The 16,504-nt window shown below is 35.9% G+C and overlaps 1 long non-coding RNA gene across 1 annotated transcript in view; it reads right to left on the bottom strand.

Moving 5' to 3' along the window:
* Window positions 1–7,773, bottom strand: part of LOC107312880 — a 117,086-nt gene extending 109,313 nt beyond the window's left edge. Inside the window, exon 1 of the long non-coding RNA XR_001554665.2 lies at window positions 6,094–7,773. This is a non-coding gene — a long non-coding RNA (uncharacterized LOC107312880). The remainder of the gene's footprint in view (window positions 1–6,093) is intronic.
* Window positions 7,774–16,504: the final 8,731 nt, after the last annotated feature.

Genomic DNA, 16,504 nt, shown 5'->3' with positions numbered 1-16,504 from the left:
AAGGCACTACCTGACACTCATGATACAATGGTATTAACTACTGAGATAAATACACTTTCAGATGCAGTGTTCTTTGTTTAGAATTGATGAATGCATGATTAGACTGCTGTGCAGCGAATTGCCTTAGAGTGGGAAATAGCTCTCGGGAGCAGATTCCCAATTTGTAGTCCAGCTTCTGAAAATGCAAACATCCAGACTAATCTCTGATATCAAGTCTGGATTTGAGTTGCTTTAAGTCATATATTGCTGTCAGAAATTGCACATCACCAGTAGTGAAGCTGCTTATATCAATACTTAAATACTCTCAATTTCATTCAAATACAATCATTTTCAGTAACAAATGCAGGATTGTCCAAAAGACATGTAAGGAAAACAACAAGATAAAGGAATAAAGTGTTTCTTCCACCATTAATTATTAAGTTTAATTTGGGTACAAAGTGTACCTTCTACTTTTTTGTCATGATTAGTAGTTGTAATAGCTGTCCACATTGTAGTCATCAGCATTTGAATTATGATCAAGAAAGAAAGAAAGAAAGAAAGAAAGGAAGGAAGAAAGAAAAATAAAAAAACTGGTTAACTACAAAGATAGATGGCAAAGAGAACTTTCAAAGGTCAACATTATAAAAATCTTAGCTCTGAATTATCCAAGTGGATCAGATACATGCTCTTCATCTGAGAGAATTAGAAAATATAAAAGCACTTGATATTTGGAACAAAATAATGAACTACACTACTAAAAGAAAAAAAACAGTACTAGTAGCTGGAGATGAGAGATCACACAGTTTGGCTTCTAATTAAATCCTAGGCCAATTCAGAAAATGGATGTGTGCAGGAACCATTTTTAGGCAATATAACATCGATATAATCTCTATTTGATTAACTAGGAATAAATTATATTTGGCTCTTTCACCTTCTACAAGCTGCTTTTTAGATTATAAAAGCTTGCACTCAATTGAATAGTTCTAGATCAAAGCAGCTAGAATGTGGTCTCCTCCAGCCAGAACTCAGTTCTTTTCTTTAGTCTATACAGACTATCACTCTTCTTTTTAGAAATTATGTGCTTCAATGTTATCTAAGTCTTTTTCAGTGAAGCCAAAATGTATTAGTAGGAACTTCAACTGGCTGCATGCAAGTCTGACTAGCTGTCATATTTCTTCCTTAAGACTGTTTTCTTTCCTGTTCATTAGACTAATAAAAGATAGCTGCAGTAGAAATATCTACAATTATGTTTCATTGCAGCCTGAAGATTAAGCATCGTCTTGTCCTTTCGTAATGGCAAGCAATTCTTGTTATAGATGTTAGTTTTCTTCCTGAAGTAATGGTTGTCTCCACCAAGTTTTCTTGTCCAGGAAACAATCCTGGAATTCTGAAGAAATAGTTTGCTATGGAAGTGTTAGACATGGTGTAACATATCTAACACATAAGCTGATTTTTAACTGATAAGGTATGCCCAAAACTGACTTTTTAGTAGATGAATGGGCAGCAGGGAAAAAAATTAATAAAAATATCAGAAGGATAACGTCTTCTAGTCTATCAATACATTTGATAAGCTCAGAGGCCTTGTCTACCTTACACAAAACAACACAATGAAGTGTTTCTGGCAACAGATGACATTAGAGATAGTTTGTGCTTTTAATAGAACAGTTCTATTATAAGAAGTACTGTTTGTTGCAGTTGAAGAATGCTGCAGAAATATGTTACTGTAAATGTGATATAAATTGCATTAGTTCCAAATGTACTGAGCTTGAAACATCTTACAGTGCTCAAACCACTGCTCCCAAGTCATCTGGAAAGGAAATTCCTATTGCATAAAACAAACAACACTTCCTCCTTGTCTGAGTACAAAAATTAATGTTAAAAAGTCAGTATTTCCCACAAATATTAAACAGATAGTAAACCAACTCTTCTCAAAGTAAAATCCAAACCAGTTCCATTCGTACTGGCAGCCTCATAGGAAGTTGCATTGCTTTATGCATAGGAGACTTGAGGATGTATGCTTTTCTATGTACTGTTAAAAATTTGTTCTTACCCTTCCACATCAATTGGCATGACAGTACTGGATATTAACCTACTGCATATGTTTTCCAGACAATGAACTAATAGGAGATCCTGGACCCAGCAGACCTCTTTATGATTTTATTGCACTCTCAAAAGAGAGCAGAGAGCTGATTCAGGCTGCTAAAGTTCTTCTACTCCATAACTACATGCCATCCTTAAGAGAATAACATATTTTCTTCTTTGTTTTGAGAGACAGATTTCCCTAGGTGAGTTTACAGTTATACAGTCAATAGGTAAAAAAAGGTTAAACAGATGTTTCATATGAAAGCTTATCATGATAGAAAGATAACCTATGATAAATGGAAAATGCTCACCAATGTTGAAGGCTTGCAGTAAACTCCACTAAGGAGCAATCTCCAGAGAAACAGATCTTGCCTTAGTGGTGGTCAGCCCTTGAATAAGATCTGGGAGAGGTGGAACCAAACTCTGGTAGCACAGCTGAATAGCCTTCACCTGTGCTCCTGCAGCTGACTCATTGCTTGCATCAGATGGTTAATCAGAGGTTCAGGCTGTGATCAACAGTTTCCCATACAATGAGTGATGTGAATCTAACATGATCATCATTTTTCCCTCAAAACCTTTATAAATATCTTGGTTTTGATGATGAATATATAATTAATGTACATTTTTTGCAATTAAAAAAGCAAATGAAGTAAACCTGTGGGTACAGTACAATACTGAGTCAGGATGGCAACACTTGAATACCTAGATAATGAAAGCAGGAGCTAGAGTTGAGCTGTGCACAAAGTTACTGGACAATTTGTGATGCCACCTTGCCTGGTCATTTGTGTTTCATTTGAATGTTGGTTTTATGTCTGCACTGGAAAGATAGGAGCCTTTAGAAGATACTGACAAATAGTAATGATTTTCTGGATTTTTGTTTTGTCATATCCCTAAAGGATTCACACAGGATATGAGGACAGAATTTTGTGTTTGATAGCATCAGACATCATAAAGGAGGCAATTATGGAGACTCTAAAGGAGAAAATCGTAGTGTACAAGAGATAAGTTAAACGTCTTGTTACAACCCTTTTAAAATGCTCTTGAAGAGTGGAGAGACATCAAGACCAGGATCAAAGCAAGGACAAAAAAATATATATAGATATATTAATTAATAATTATTAAATAATTAATATAATATAATATAGTCATTTCTTATTTATTGATTATTTTATTTTAAAATACATACCTTTTCCATAGTACATAAGGAATACATTTCCTGAGATTTATGAACTGAAACCATGTGTTTATGTGTCTTCAGGAGGCAGTGGAAGTTGGAGAATTAAATCATGCCATCTCTTTGCAATAGACAGCCAAAGGTTCAGGCAAGTAGCAACACAGCACATAGACATTTATCTGTATCTGTCCTATACCTCTTTTGGTCCCATTTGTCTCTTTTAGTTTCATTTCATGTTCCTCCTCTTTGAAATACACCATTTCCATAGTAACCAATGTCATCAGTTCAGGCAACAATAGGCTACCCTGTGACAGGAGTACTAAGAAGTCAGTTTGTTGAATGGATTTTAAGTACATAAAGTGCCTTGTGAACTTAGCATGAAGCTAACACGAGAGGCACTTTAATGATACTTCTCACATTAGTGAAACATTTCCATAGTTAAAGAGTATCTTAATGTAGAAACTCATTATAATATTGTGCATTGTTCAGGAAGGTTTTAGAAACTATGAACAACCTGAAAGAGTTTTAAAATAAACCAAGAATCAAAGTAAAGAATCAGGGACATAAGGTAATTCTTAGTGAAGACAAACACTGAAGAAATATTATGAAAATTTGATGGCTTATTAATAATTGCTCATCCCTCTTGCAAAGCTTTGAAACTACCCCAGATTTGTCTGTTTATAAAACCACACATGTAGCAAACAAACGATCCTACTAATTTAATTCCACTTGAATGCAAAGTAAGGGAAATTATTTTGCCATTGTTTATAATGAGCCCTAGTACCTCCTCACCAAGTATTCATTGACTTAAATATTATAAGTTTATTAGTAAAAACTGCAAAAAGAACAATTAATGGTATCTAATAATAAATGTATTTATTATTACTCTGTAGCTAGTAAAATACTTTCTAAAAGTAACAGCAAGGTAGTTCTACATGTGCACAGGAATACTGAAACAACAAGGTTCAGCATATATTGAACTGTTCTGTGCAGCTACAGTATAGAAAAATTCTCTTACCACTCATTTTTCTTTACCAACAGATATTACAGGCATTTATTCACCTATACAGCCAAAGGATCTTCAGTATCCAACACATTAATACACACTACACCACATGGTGAGAAGAGAAAGTTTCAGCACTTTAGCTTTCCAGTGAACAACCAGCAAAAGGTCCCTGCTAAGCACATGATTTTATTTCGCTCCCATCCCAACTGTTTTCTCCTTTCCACCCACTCCCATCTGCATCAGAATTTAAAATTCTGTAGTTCTGTCTGTTCTAGTGGTATATATTTAGACATCAGCAGCTAAATCTGGAGGCAAAGGCATCCCATTTGCACTCTGTCATCACTATTACTGGTACAAGCCTCTGAGAATAGTTTCTGGAAATGCAAAGTAATAATAGGGATGCTAAAGGAAACACCAGTACCTATTTCCTTTTATGTGCATTTGTGTATACTTGCAAAGATTTTATAGGTCTTAGAATGCTTTTGAGGCATAAGGAATAATATTCCAGTACAGTTTTATCTGTGAAGAACCCAAAGTGCAATTACAACTAACAATGCTCCAGATCATTCTGCAACTAAGGGACAGAACAGGGAATTGTTACCATGAAAGAAGATTGTTTGCTGTGAACGTTTGACCATCATTGTTGCAATAACAAACTTCTCACAGTAAATACCCCAATGAGATGCTGAAGACTGAATGCCTGTTTTTACGAAGTGATTCATAAGTCTGTGCTAGAATTCTCAGCATGAACACTTTAATGACTCTGATTCACATACTAACAGTAGTATAGTGAAAACTATATTGAGTTTGGAGAGACAATGTTGTATGCTACAAGTACTTGGTGTTTACCATTACATGCACGAGAGTCAGGTTTAAGTCTGCATTTACGTCTCTCAAAATTGAAAACCCCTTTGAAGCAAACAGACTCTTCTTCAGGACCTCTGGGCATAAAACATTAATTAGATCAATAATTTAAATTCTTATGTTCAATCATCTTCTTCAATCCGCTGACTTCTAATGAACTTTCCAGACATTAAAATGTATTTGTCTCTTGAACCACCTAAAACACCTAAAATGCAAGTTTTAACCCTCCAACCTGCATGACCATTCCCACCTAGAATGCCAAGGCTTTATGGAACATATAGATTTTTATCATGCCTTCTGAAATTTCTGTCTGGGTATTCTGAATATTTGAGCTCATTAAAATCAGCATTGTGCCAGTCACTAGTCTTAGCTGAATCAACATTGTACACCTTTCTTATCACAACCATACAATGCAATTAGATGGACAGACTTGCTCAGTCTAGTCTAGTGAGTTATAGGCAAGTTTTTGCAAAATGCAGGGAAAGAAAGAGAAAATGCTGTCTTGCCTAACACCTTGAATATTGAGTTATGGATTAAAAGAGATATATTCTAGTTCCTCTTCAATTATTTATTTCAGCAAAAATAAAACTTCTGTAAGTGTCTAAACTCAAGAGATCAAATCATAACATTAATTTAAGAAACTATAGACAATAAAATATAAAAGGTTAAGAGGTGCTTATAAAGCTTAAAGCAATATATTTACCAGCATCAATCTTCACACAAACAATACTGAATAAATCTGATTTGTACACTTGGCAACACAATAGATCTCTAATTAGGGAGAAGTCTTAACACTACATAGTAATGTTCATAGAAACCTTCAGGGCATTCCTGTTAATACAGCCTCCCTGCTCACAAAGAAGCAAAGCCACTTCTGATGGGTTCTTTACAATAGCAGGCATAGTATTTGTGGATAGGCTGATAGCCAGATGCAGAAAAAAGGCTGAATTCACCCACATAGTGAAGAAACTCTAGCAACAAAGCATACCTTCTCAGAAAACAGCCAACATCCAAAAGATGCTCTCCTTCCAGTGGCTGGCCCTCACATAAGCCCAGAGGGTTCTATGCTGGGTCCACCCCCTTATATAATCATAATGGGGAACACAGGTGCAAGCAGTTTGCCTGTGCTCCCTGGCCAGACACACCCCTTCACCAGGTGCTCAATCAAGACCTGACCTAACAGTTCCCCCACAGCAGCCCAGCTGCTTCTACTCAAATAGGACATTAAAAGTGTTTTGGAACAGGACATCTAAGTTCAGTTACCTTGTGGAATGATTAGCTTTCTGAAGATCTCATTGTGACTCCTCTTTTGTATCTCAGTTGATTGTATGTCAAGCCACAAGGAAGCCAAGATAACGATGTTATTGTGTCTGAATTAAATAGAAGAGTTATGTTTGAGTACTATTAATGTACTTAGATGAGAAAATGAAGGCTGTATTTGCCAGACCAATAATAGCCTTTGTTTCAGTGAGGACTTCTGGTCTAATTGTATGTATTAAGACCCTGTATTCACAAATAATACCTGACACCATAAACAGAAATTATCTAGAAAGCAATAGGCTCTCCTAAAACTGAATTACTTGCATGTAATAATGAAGTAACTGGCTCACCATATAATGTCTGAAGTATTTCCAAAAATCAAACCTACAAATGAGTACATTTGGTATCCCCTTGTAGCGTTCTCATACAAATTCCAGTGCTTTAACTTGGAAAGATATTTTTGGGGACCAGTGCAGCAATAGGAATACTTCATAGCTGAGTCTACAGCTGTTTTCTTGTTTCCAAATTCACACCACAAATACTGAATGTTGTGCAACGTTCGTCTTTCAGTTCATTTACAATGGAAGTTAATTATATCGCTTAATTCACAAGTAAGTAAAGCTTTGATAATCTGTTAATGACAGCATGGTACAAAACAATTCAGTACAGTGTGATATTAAAACCTTAGTACTATGATCCATCTTAATATCTTAGTACTATGATTAATATCTTAGTACTACGATCTGGGGTTTAGATAGCTAACTCATGATCTGATTTGTTTTCTGTCTTTTTGACCATCACAACTGGAAAGTGCTGTGTGGCACTACTGTCATTTTGGAAGACGTACGTATCTCCACAGCATCTCCTCAGTTAGGGTACTGACCTATCAGCTGTGGTCCAAGAAGCCTCTGTAAAATAAATAGTCCACAGTTTGTTCAGTCTGAGAGAAGACCTGTCCAAATGCTCATCTGTAGTTGGCTGTTGAATTTAAGCAGGATTGCAATTGCTATGGGCTAGCAATCCAAATATCTTCTTTTTCAAAGAAAACACTATATGGTATAATCAAGTCTTCACTGCAGTATCATTAAAGAAGTATTGTAGCATAAAGAGGAGACTAAAATACATTGTGTGGTGAATGAGAATCCAACTGCTTCCTGCAGTTAACGCTATTTTTATTCATTTTGCTACTTCAGTGTCAGAATTCCTCACAGTCTTATACATTCTCTTAACACATTCATGTCTGTCTTTACATTTTGAGTAGGATCTGAGTTACCGAGATCCAATTCTGAAGAATCAACCATCTCAGAGACACTTACTGACTTATCACTGTCTCAAAGCACTGCCTAACCATCCAGCAGCACTTCACTGTCAATATCATTTAGTAATTAATTTTTATGAGTGCTCTGTGCTTGAGACTTCTTCACTGAAAAAAAAAAAAAAAAAAACCAAAAAACTGAAAGGTAGATGCAAGTGAAAGAGTTCTTTCTGTGACTTGTTGCTGTTCAATATGTTAAACAAGGTGAAAATGTAATAGTCCTTAAAGATCATGCTCAGAATTCCCAATATAGATATTTTTGTCTTTGTCTTATATGACAAGCTAACAAATCAACACAGAAGAGTCTGAGGAGACACATCCTTTGTAGATGGGCTGATACAAACCAGCACAACCAACGCTGAAATCATTTGGCAAAAGAAGCAGTTTCATGTGTATAGCTGAGTCCAAAGGTTTTTTATTCTTTTTCAGCAATACTCAGCTGTAGGCATGAGTGGTTCATTTTTTTTTAACACTTTAAGCCAATGTACAAAAAAAAAAAGGGCACAAAACTGATGTATGGTATTAATATGCCTTTGAACTAAGCTGTTCCCTACCGAGAGAAGACAGTAACACTGAAAGAGAAGAAAACAGAACGATATTTTTACTTTGGGAAACCCAGCTGAGACTCTGCTAAACAAAAGGCGAAGAAAAGGGTTTTTGAGAGAATTCCATGCTTGTGAATAGCCTGACAGCTAAATTATTAGGTCAGTTCTATCAACCTGCCCATTACAATTCTAATTTATATTTCCTGCAGAACACAGTACAGACAAAGAGAAAATAATCAGTTATTCTCACTGGTGCTAGACTCTGCTGGCCTTTTCATTAATTGTTTCGCAAGAGTAGGCATGTCACTGCTGCAGTTAGGGTCAAACGGATAGAAAAATAAGCATAGAATTGGGATGGAAAACCCTTTTTATTTGTTTTCTGTTCATTTAGTTTTGACATCTTTAGTGAGATGAAAGCAGCTAAAAAGAACAAACATGCATAACTGACAGCCTATGAATTAATGCTGCAAGACAAATTGAAAATAACTTTGATGCAATGACGTGTTTAGTAGAGAAGTTTCTTGTTTAAAAGTATGTAGGTTGCTCCAAAATTAATGCCTCCAATTTGTTTCCATGGTAAATACAACAGATACAAAGAGCACAGTAATTCAGTTTGATGGAGCAAATTCTCAGAACAAAACACTGTTTTTCAGCAGTCACCACTGTCAGCTGTGCATGTTCACCAGCAATGAACAAGAGCCTGCATGCCGCACTCATAACAATCTGCACCAACAGCAGTGATCCACTGCTGCTGTCATCACAGCTAAAACGCAGCACCTACCACTTTACTGTGCTCACTCACATTCACAGTTTTGTCTCCAAAAATGTTCAGCAAATGGATGCATGGAGGAATTCAGTGGTACACCTTTGCTTCATACGCACTTCCCTTTAAAAACTGAAGGGCCACCCTCAGGTCTCCCTGGAGCTTTCACTTCCCCAGGCTGCACAGCCACAGCTGTCTCAGCCTGTCCTCACAGGGGAGGTGTTCCATCCCTTGGAATTGGGAAAAACATAGATAACATCCTCAAAATGTTGAAGAACAGGGCCTCTGAGAATTAAACAAAACACTATTGAAGTCTGTTTGCAGAGAAAAATCCAAGCTTAGTGTATGAGCCAGAAATGGGAAAGAGTGAAGTAAGGAAGTAGATTTTTTGTTGCTGTTTTGTTTTGAGTTTATATTTATTATTATTTTTCCCTGAGGAGTGGAAAGGGAGCAGAAATTATTCTGAACAGTTCAGTCACTGAACTTGAATTTGTAATTTGAATGATTTCTGTAAATGAATGATGTTGGAAGCCACTAGTTCCCCATTCATATCGAGCACTCTAAAAATATTGACTGACAAAGAAAATATAAATCAAACATTTCTTTTATGTGATATGTATAATGAGATATTAAAAAATACAGCAAACAAACCTATGGAATCTTTGAAATGTCAAAACAATGTGCATTCAGCAGAGAGAAGGGGAATTTACTTCTACATTCCAGATACTGACGAAAGAAAGAGATGCAGTGATATATTAGGAAGAAATGCAATTCATATCATGTGTTTTTAAGGCCACAATTAAGCTGTAGTTGTGAGACTTCACAGACATCTCACAAGAGCTGTGAAATTAATTTTCATGGGGATAAGTGGCTCTGTGATGTTGAACCACTATCATTTTTGTCTCTGGATGTAAGCTGATGGTTTGTGTTTCTTTGGCTGGTCCCTGAGAATACACCAGCAGCATGGGGGAGGGCCAAAGGCACCAAGAAATTGAAGTTATCTCCCTGGGATTGCAGTCACACCAAAAAATTGAATGTGTATTATTTTTACTTTTATACAAATCCTGAACAAACATGACCTGAATTTTACAGCAATATATATCCATTCTAAAAGCAGCAGGAGGTTTTTGAAGCCCATTTGTTCAAAACATATTTTGTCGCATGCCAAGGGAGAGGAACAGGGAGGAAAACAGGTGAGGAGAATTTTTCTGCCCCTCCTGTCAGTTTGGTGAATCTATTCTGCTTTTCCAGCTTGCAAAACATATTCCCCCGTAATGGCTCTGTGTTCTCCCCTCTTGCAAACATAAAACTTACCTCTGCTTTATTTATCTGTCTTAAGATATCAGGTGTGAATTTATAATAAATTCATTACATCAAACCAATACCAAGTAAATGTCATGAATGTATTTCTGATTTTCCATGATGTATTTTCTTTTAACAAAATTGCATCCCCTTCATTTCATTTTGGGTAGTCCTATGTGAAGCCAGGATTTGGACTCAGTGATCCTTGTGGGTCTCTTCCATCTCAGGATATTGTACAGTTTAATGAAACATTCCCTTGCAATGATTTACTGGTATACACTTAGAATGTGAGCATCCAAACTCTACTCCCAAATCTTTGCTTGTGGTTCAGCTTTGCACCGAAATGAGGAAGATCCAGAATGTCAGAGTAAAATTATTCTTATAAAATTATTTCTTTGAGGTTTAGTACAGACATGAAAACTCTGAGAATGACAAAACATCTCCCTGTAGTTTGAGAGAGACTTGAAATTAGAGATAAAAGTTAATTCTCAGATAACATGGGGCAAGTTAAGAAGCAAGAAGAAGAGAGTGTCTAGAGACTGAAATGACCCTGGATTAAGGGCTCCAGAGTGGTTCTGCTAAACAAAAGAGTGGCAAGGTTGATTTGTTCTGAGAAGGCATGCCAGCAAGATATACCAGAAGGAAATTCTTTCCTTCCTGATGACAGCCTACAAAATTCATGCAGTTCTTAATATGAAAGGCAGCATGTAAAAAACAAATTCTTGTTTGAATGAAACTCAGCCATTCAATAATGATATGGCATCCCCAGAATGGAAAGCAGTAAAAGCTGTATAGAAGAAATTTAGGCCGTGCTAAAGAAGAGACTTAAAATATGCCATCCAGTACATGATCCTCATTTGCAGCTGTGTTTCATCAAGAAGCAAAGCAGACTAATGAAACAGCTGCTCTCAGACACAAAACTTAAGATCTCCTTTCAAATAAAACACTGCACTGAAAATTTATTGAATTATTTAATCTATACTTTTTCCCCCTTTATTGTGATATTCTGGACAAATTTATATGTGGCTCAGTGGAGAACCATAAAGAGTACAATGCTCACATTGCAGATGCTACATATGCTAGACATTAGTGAGGTTATCCGATTTACTACTAAATTTCATTTCTTTTAGGACCAATTTAGTATATGTGAAGAGCCTGAATCACACCGATCAGAGACAAGAACTTCAGATAAACACTGAATTTTCTAAATTTTTAGGGCCTTTTGTATAGAGGATTTTAGTCTATTCTGTTGGGGGGGAGGGGGGGGCGTGTCCTAAACCTGCAGGGCTTTAAGATGTATTTGCTTACTTAAGCAGAATGTATGAAATTCCATTAAATGAAAATAGCTGTTAGCCTAAATTTATTCATGCCCCTTTCTATTTTCTAATGCCCAAACTCTATATCATACAAATTTGGTTACATATTTGTGTACATTCATTGTTTTACCAAACTGTGAAGCACTGAAATTCATCTGTCAGGCGTTTTGCTTTGTTTTTATTTGTTTACAGTGAGAAAGGGAAGGAAGCAGGGTACGCGTAAAGGTGGAATCCATGTGCTGCAGGAGCAGGACACTTGCCTACCCACCACTTCTTGAAAGAAAATAAATGACATAGTTCTGCAGGGTAAAAATTGCATCTTTTTTCCTAATACTCAGAGCTGAATTCTCTCCTCAGAAATACAGAGAAATGATCTTTGCAGTACAGTTGATGAAAAAACTCCTATTCCAGTTTCTGAAACACTAGAAGAGCAAATACACTTGATAAGAATCAGGGAGCAGCACCACTTAGGAATACCATCTCTATAGCAGCTGAAAATGTTTCTCACCCAGAAATGCTTCATTCTTTCATTTAAAAAAAAAAAAAAAAAAAAAATCTCTCTTTCATGCAAGCACATAATCATTTATACGGTGGGAAAAAACAATGAAATAAATTAACAAGGAAGGCAGTAGTAAAAGTTCTGTTGTTAGTTAGCACCTGAGTGTTACAGATGATCAGGAGTTATGAGGAAGAACTGAATGGAAATTCACTTCCTGATCATTTTAAAATACATAACTGCAGAAGAGCTACGAGTGGGTTTGGTCGGTAAGAATACTACGGCTTTCTTCATTAACAATGGCCAATATGGTCTCTGTTTTTCCATAATTATATCTCTTCTTGCCAAGTTGTTTCTGCATCTATCCTTCAGAATGGTTTAACTAATGGTTTTAAGTAATTGTAACTATTGTAAGTAATTCCTATCAAATATGATGGATATTTTTCCACTGAATTGTCTACTTTAAGTGCAGGTCAGTTTGAAATGGAAATAATTCCTGGCCTGTTTTCTACTTGCTAGCCATTCAATACAAGTGGGATATGCATCAAATGGTCTGAGTTCAACCAGGTTAAACACTGGTATTCTGTTGCATTAATCTATATATGTAACTTAGAATAATTTAGCTTTCTGGCACTGTCTGTTACACATTTTAATAGTCTGGGGTTTTCTTTGTGAATAATCTTTAGGGTCTGTTTAAAATTCCTATTTTTGCTAGCCTTGCCTGTGCACAACAGCAGCACTTCAGGCTTAGAGAGCAGATGGAATAAGATGACATGAAGAATTGGCTGAGGGTGGGAAAATCTAAGTGAATCGCTTCTCTATCTGATGCTCTACCATTGCAGATGTTATAGTCAGTGCATTTTTTCAGATGATACCACACTGTATAACTCACATTAAACTAAAATTATTTCTCAGAATCATGGAGTTACTCTAGATTTCCTTTCTCATTGATAGGAGCTGGAAGGAGTAGGTGAAGTTAATGGAAAGACTTAAGATATCCTCAGCCAACAAAAAATCAGGGAGAAAAATCGTGTCTTTTTCCAATAGCCTTGATAAGAAAGTCCATCTATAGTTTTACTGCTGCAGTGTGGCTGAAGTTGGGATGCTTTCCTGCTGGCTCTGTCTTCATCAGTATGTATATTTCCTTTCTCCTTTCACAATTTACCATTGCATGTATTCTTGCAACATTATCTTTCTTCTAGTGTTTCATCACTAAATTTATGTTTCTTTCTTTTTATGGGTATTTACTGACCTCTACTACTGCATGTTGTTCTCCTTTGCTTCCAGAATTAGGTCTGTTCCAATCATGAACTAAAAATAGGAAGCTAAATGTGAAAAACTATTCAGATACCATAGCTGTCCTGTATTACTGACAATATTTTTGTCCAGGCTAATGCTATTCTAATGGAAGAGGTTAAAAGTTACAGTGCTAGAACATCAAAACTTCTTCTCCCTCTGAAATACCTTTTAAAATTGAAATGCATATTCTTAATGAAAAGGTTAAAAAAATGCAGTGTATATTTGATTGATTTTGCCCTACAGAGAGCATTGTATACAAGAAGCAGCAAATCTAAGATAACTGTGTGTGCAGTTTGTAATAGCACAGATTTTTTTTGTAGCTCCTAAATTCTCAGTTTTCCAGTAACATGTAAATAAGATTTTTAAACATGATTAGGACAATTTCTTGCCCAATTTGTTTCCAATTTTCAAACATTACAAAATTATGGTGAAATAGTTCCACATGAAAAAAAATTAGAATCCAACACTATCTTTCAAGTGAAAAATGTTCCTGTACTGTTGTGTTATCCAAAGTGAAATGCTGAACTTTTTATCTTAAGTGCAGCAACTTAAGTGACTCACAATTCTATTCCTTCATGTTTAAACAGCAGCTTACTATACCTGTTATCATTTTAGGATCCCTAAAGCATGTACAGTGGCCATTAAGAACAAGATATATATGAGTCCTTACCTAAAAACTGATGGGTTTTCAGCTGTGTGTCTCAGTGAACTTGTATTCAAAGTCAATAAATGTCTCGAGAAGTAAAGTTTTGTCCATGTTCCATGGAGGAACCTTGAGTCCATATTCAACTGATTAAGTTCCTAAACCAAACCCATCTTCCTTTCAGATTTGTTAACGCATTTATCATTTGCTGTGTCTTGGAAGGTCTGGAGAGATGTTCTCACTCAACAGCTGCTGCAGGCTGTCTCCCACCCTACTCTGGTTTTTAAAATCAGTGTTTTCTGTCAGAACTTTTTCTTCTCTCCAATAATAAGATGCTTTAGAAAAAGTAAGTGCAGACTCCAACAGTTAAGGTATATTTTGTAACTGACAAAAAATGTCTATGGATGCATATTTCCATAGGGAATATTTCCTAACTTCTTTTATATCAGGACTATTTCAGATTTATATTTTAAATAGACGAGATTCGAGAGAAGCCAGGTTGCCTCATCGAAGCCTACTTCATAAAGGAATTTATCACACAATCATGGAATTATTAAGGTTGGAAAAGACAACTAAGATCATTCAATCCAACCGCCAATCCACCCCCACCATGCCCTCTAACCGTGTCTCTCAGTGCTACACCTATCTTTTTCTCGAATACTTCCATGTCTTTACATGCAACAGCAGAGGGATTATACCAACAAACAATTCCAAATCACAAGATCAACTTCTTGCATTTCATTTTCTTTTGCAGAATTGTGTGATGTAAACAGAATTTAATCTCTTGTTTTTATAATTCTGACCAACTGGAAGACACAGGCCATTATCAAACTATGAGGGTTGCAGTCTTGAATTTCACTCAGCATGTTGATAAGGATCCATTTCCTACTGAAATCAACAGAAATCAGTGCAGATTTCTGGTGGAAATAAGAGGGTGTATTCCCATGCATTTCAGTGGAAGTTAGATTCATGACAATAGATGTGGCTGCAAAACATGATGCTGTCTTACAGCCATATGATTCTAGCAGTTCACTGAATCACTCTATCAAAATGCATAAATGGTTATGTTGTGATTATTTCTGTATTTTTTCCATAATTGCATTTTGGGTATTTAAAAAGCTGTTTTTAGCCTTATTAATAAGCAATATGTGTCATTTAGGAGTAATGACCACATTATTTATGCTAAAAACGTATGAAACGTTCTTCACGTAAGTAACTTACGTTTCTGAGGGGTATCAACACAACATTCAGTTATGTAAATGAATGAGCAACTTCAAAACAAAATGAGTCACTTAACTCTAAAAAAGGGGACAGTGGATATATATAATGCATACAGACGCAAAGTATGATGGAAATGTGACTTTTATCTTAAAACATTTTGTTAGTAGCTGGCCTACCTCATTTTGCATAGTGGTAGCATAAATGCTTAGCCATGTACTAATATAAAATAATGGCATATTTTCACATATAGATACATTTTTAATGTGTATTCATGAACACACCTTATATAGACTGTGTGAATGGGCATCTGTGCAACGCACAAATGCATGTGTAACTTTTTGCTAACTGAAAGATACAAACTATGAGGAAATTTTTTAAACTTATAATTCTAGTCTTTTTTAATATAAGTAAACACAATTTTTTCTAAATTATGTGCTTAACTCTCACTGAAAATAATAGAGATTTAAGTATCTAATGTATTTTGAAAAGTTGTCTGGATTCTTATGTTTTGATGTGCTGTTGATTACGGCTGCTTAAAATGACCCCTCCTTGTACCTTAAGGTATATGAAGTAGTACACGTTTTTTACTACACATTTCAATTGCAAATAAATGCTGTTTATTGCTTGGCAGTGCTGTTATACTTGCCCTGTTTCATAAATGAATGCCGTCCACTGATCTAATAAGTCATCCTGAATTTTAACCAGCTTAAGATAAAAGGCAAAAAGCTTTCACTTACAGCTATTAAAAAAGCTGTCTTGAAATGTATCGCTATTGATTTGGGAGGTCATGGGGGAACCTCAGGCCTAATCTGATATTATCAGATGTTCACTTTTACTGAGTCTGACTTGCTGGTGCTTCCAGTCAGTTATTCCATCTTCCCCCTATAGCACCCACCTAAGGTTCTCTCCTTTTTCTGATGCCTGAGCATGCACATTTCAGTGTGATAAATCTTCTGTCATGACTGATCATGATTTCAGTCTTTGCTTACACAGACTTCACACAAGAATAAATGCATGTAGCTCATTAGCAGTCCTTGACTGAAACCAGAGAAGATGACTCTCAAATGATTTTGAATAAAGCACTTTATCTTCAAGATCTGCCAAGAGATGCTATAATAATTATCAGCTGTACTTTGGTGCTAAGTTTGTGCACCAGCTACTAATAAAAGGAACTACCAAATGGTAGCCCAACAAAGTGCAACTAATTAACAATACTTAGCAGCTAAGCAAAAATGATGA

This window comes from Coturnix japonica, chromosome 4 (genome assembly GCF_001577835.2).
Source record: "Coturnix japonica isolate 7356 chromosome 4, Coturnix japonica 2.1, whole genome shotgun sequence".
NCBI classification, from domain to species: Eukaryota; Metazoa; Chordata; class Aves; order Galliformes; family Phasianidae; genus Coturnix; species Coturnix japonica.
This window is presented reverse-complemented; position numbering and strand designations above follow the sequence as displayed.